This window comes from Epinephelus fuscoguttatus, linkage group LG11 (assembly GCF_011397635.1).
Source record: "Epinephelus fuscoguttatus linkage group LG11, E.fuscoguttatus.final_Chr_v1".
Lineage (NCBI taxonomy): Eukaryota > Metazoa > Chordata > Actinopteri > Perciformes > Serranidae > Epinephelus > Epinephelus fuscoguttatus.
In genome coordinates, this window is record NC_064762.1 from 39299799 (window position 1) to 39304076 (window position 4278).

A 4278-nucleotide genomic window follows, 5' to 3' on the forward strand; every position below is an offset into this window, starting at 1 on the left:
CTCACCAGGACTGGGTCCTGTGTGCTGTGATGCACTCCCCTGCACCAAGCATTTCATTCGGCCCTGATGGATTTTAAGGCGGCGCTCGTTTTTGCGGACCTTCCTGCAACTGCATCTTATGGTTATCGTCGTTGTTAAGCCGTTTGCTGAAGTCATCACCGTTGGATCCGTCCTGTTGAGGAACTCATCCTCCCCCCCTCCCGGGTTCCCCTGGGGGTATGTCTCAGTAGGTTGATCTGTAGCTTCTTTTGGGTTCTTCCTCAAGGAAGATGCAAGTTGGGATGCTACCCCTTCCTGCCCCGGCTGCGGTCTTTCCGGGCTGTCAACTGTCTCTCCAGTAGTCTCCAATCTAATCTATTAATATTACATTATTTAAGATAGTACTGAAGTACAAAATGAAATCTGAATGTGGAAAATGAGTTAAGGGATTTTGTAAATCTGTGATGTCCGTTAAATGATGACCATTATATTTTCCTATGTGGTTTGTTTATTACTAAGGGAGCTGTCATTGCTTTGTTTTGTTTTGTTATGTGTAAATGTATGTTTGATATGTGTTTGTTATGCGTAAGTGAGAATGTTTATGTGTATGTTGTATGTATGTTGGACCCCAGGAAGAATAGCCAATGCTGTTGCTGGTGCTAATGGGGATCCTAATAAAAAGAAAGGAAAGAAAGAAGCTAAAGCCTACAGATCACAGAGTAAAAGTGAACCACCACATCACTGCTGATCACCACAGAAGACAATGAATATAAAGGGAAACTTTGCTGATATTGAACCAGTTGTGTGGCATCACAGTGTGTGCAGATGAACAGTGTTTAGCTTCACCCCCGTGCTGCTTCCAGCACCCAGACTGGCAGCTGGACTGTCGGGGGGCTGCGGAAGAAGTCAAACAACGTTCATCTGCGCACAATGTGTTGACACACAGCTGGTTCAATATCAGCAAAGTTTCCCTGCTTCCCTTCACTGGTTCCTGTACAGGAGGGTTGGCCTTTTTTCACTGTTATAATCATTAAAAAGCAAAAGCAGCATGTGTATACATTCAGTAGGCTATATCATACTTATCGGATGTTAAATTCAGACAACACTGAAGTTATTGTTCTTGGCCCCAAACAACTCATAGACTCTTTATCTGATGACATAGTTTCTCCAGATGGCATTGCTCTGGCCTCTAGCACTACTGTAAGAAACCTCGGAGTAACATTTGATCAAGATTTGTCTTTTAATTCTCATTTAAAACAAACCTCACGGACTGCATTTTTTGCATTTTTTCATCTGCATAATATTGCGAAAATTAGGCCTATCCTGACCATGCTTTTGTTACCTCAAGGCTGGATTACTGTAACTCTCTATTATCAGGTAGCTCTAGTAAGTCCTTAAAAACTCTCCAGCTAATTCAGAATGCAGCAGCACGTGTACTAACAGGAACTAAGAAACGAGATCATATTTCTCCTGTTTTAGCTTCTCTGCACTGGCTCCTAGTAAAATCCAGAATTGAATTTAAAATCCTACTGTTAACTTATAAAGCTCTAAATGGTCAGGCTCCATCATATCTTAGAGAGCTCATAGTGCCATATTATCCCACCAGAACACTGTGCTCTGAGAACGCAGGGTTACTCGTGGTCCCTAAAGTCTCCAAAAGTAGATCAGGAGCCAGAGCCTTCAGCTACCAGGCTCCTCTCCTGTGGAATCATCTTCCTGTTACGGTCCGGGAGGCAGACACCGTCTCCACATTTAAGACTAGACTTAAGACTTTCCTCTTTGATAAAGCTTATAGTTAGGGCTGGCTCAGGCTTGCCCTGTACCAGCCCCTAGTTAGGCTGACTTAGGCCTAGTCTACCGGAGGACCCCCCTATAATACACCGGGCACCTTCTCTCCTTCTCTCTCTCTCTGTCTCTCTTGTATCCTATTACTGCATCTTGCTAACTCGGCCATTCTGGATGTCACTAACTTGGCTTCTTCTCCGGAGCCTTTGTGCTCCACTGTCTCTCAGATTAACTCATATCGCAGCGGTGCCTGGATAGCGTGATGTATGTGGTTGTGCTGCTGCCGTGGTCCTGCCAGATGCCTCCTGCTGCTGCTGCCATCATTAGTCATTAGTCATACTTCTACTGTTATTATACACATATGACTATTATCACACATGTATACTGCCAGATATTAATATATACTTTCAACATATTGTACCACAGTAGCCAGAACTATAACTATAATATTATTACCTTCATTAATGTTGTTGAAAGCTACTGTCATTACCGTCTGTCCTGCATCTCTCTCTCTCTCTCTCTCTCTCTCTCTCTGTCTCTGTCTCTCTCTTTCTGTCTCATTGTGTCATACAGATTACTGTTAATTTATTATGCTGATCTGTTCTGTACGACATCTATTGCACGTCTGTCCGTCCTGGAAGAGGGATCCCTCCTCAGTTGCTCTTCCTGAGGTTTCTACCATTTTTTCCCCCGTTAAAGGGGTTTTTTTGGGGGAGTTTTTCCTTATCTGCTGTGAGGGTCCAAAGGACAGAGGGATGTTGTATGCTGTAAAGCCCTGTGAGGCAAATTGTGATTTGTGATATTGGGCTTTATAAATAAAATTGATTGATTGAAAATTGATTGATTGATCTTCAGTAGCTAGCTAGCTAACCCTACACTTTTCAGTATTTGATTTTGGTTTTGGAACAGGGAAGAAACGTATATCTTTTCAACCTCTCCAGGTAACGAGATAGGAACGGGATGCAGACAAGTGACAGCCTCAGCCTGGGCAAAAGCAACGCAGAATCACAGTAGGATTGTTTGAGAATTGTTAAGCTCTGTGGAAGAGATTGGCCTTCTCACAAAAAGGATACAGGTAAATCCTGCTACAATTAAAAAATAAAGCCTTTGGCGCTCATATCCATCAACATGAGTGACGTGATTGCAGCTGTCAATCAAAGTGAAGCGGAAAATGAATGTAAAAAAAGACCAGTCAAACTCACTGTTAAAGCACTGGAAGCAAAAATAATGTCACAACAAAAGGAAAGGAATTTCAGAATAAAGAAACTCCATAAACTAACAAAGGAAGTTGAGCATCTAATGACTTCAAAGGAAAATGTGTCTGTGGTGCAGGCAATGTGTGAAATGTTCTTAAAGCTCTGTGTGGAAACCAAAGAGTTGCATCAATCATTGAAACCAATACTACTTGAGGATGAAATGCTAAAACAAGATGAATGGTTTGAAACCCGAATGCAAAGAAATAATACAAGAAATGGAAGAGTGGTTGCTTGATAAAAATGAGTAAAATGATGATGATGGTGGTGGTGGTGAAGATGATGATGTGGTCAATAATGATGCTGCTTCTGTGGTCAATGACAAAGATGCTCCAAACATAGCTGTGGTCACTAATGATATTGGTCCAGGTGACAGCATTTCTAATGTTGGTGGTAAAACAGGCTCATCAGCTGGCCGCTCTAGCTACAGGTCTTCAAGGTCTTCAGCCTCTTCTGCATGTCTAAAAGCAGAGGCTGAAAGGGCTGCTCTTTTTGCTATGGCAGCTGCCTTCACAGAAAAGCATGAACTGGAGGCTCAGGAGGAGCAAATCAGACGGAAAAAGGAACTACTGGAATTGCAAAGTCAAATTGCTGCTCACATTGCAAAAGTTACTGTGCTGAAGTACACAGGTTCTGATGTTCAGAGCTCCAGAGCCCATTCATATGGAATTAATTCATATCTGGAAAGGTCAAAACGCAAAACACCTCTCAGACCCTATGCTATGGAATTTGTTCCGCATGGTTCAAAGCACCAAATCCATCATCCACCCCTAGGAGGCTGCAATGCTGCAATGCCAACTGAGGCAAAGCCCAAATATTCAAGCCATCAATACCATCATCCACCAACAGGAGGCAGCATAACTGCAATACCAATGGAGGCACAGCCCAAACATTCAAACCATCAGTTCATTCATCCACCCACAAGAGGCAGCAATGTGTCAATGTCAACACACCTCAAGGACTCAAATAATCAATTCAATCTTCTACCTACAGGATGCAACAAAGCTGCCATATCAATGGGTGCATGACCCAAGGAAACCTTTGTACATGTTGGACCAAAGGTTCATGCTCTGAATCCGAAACCAACCATGTCTCAAGGATTTCAGGAAACGCATCATGTACATCACACACAGGAACCCACCACGCATTTTATGCAGGAACCCATTCAATGTGCTGACCTAATGCAAACCAATATGGACCAAGGCAATCTTCTTACCATCATGCAACGGCTAAATGACATTACAGCTCTTCTTGTGCAGCA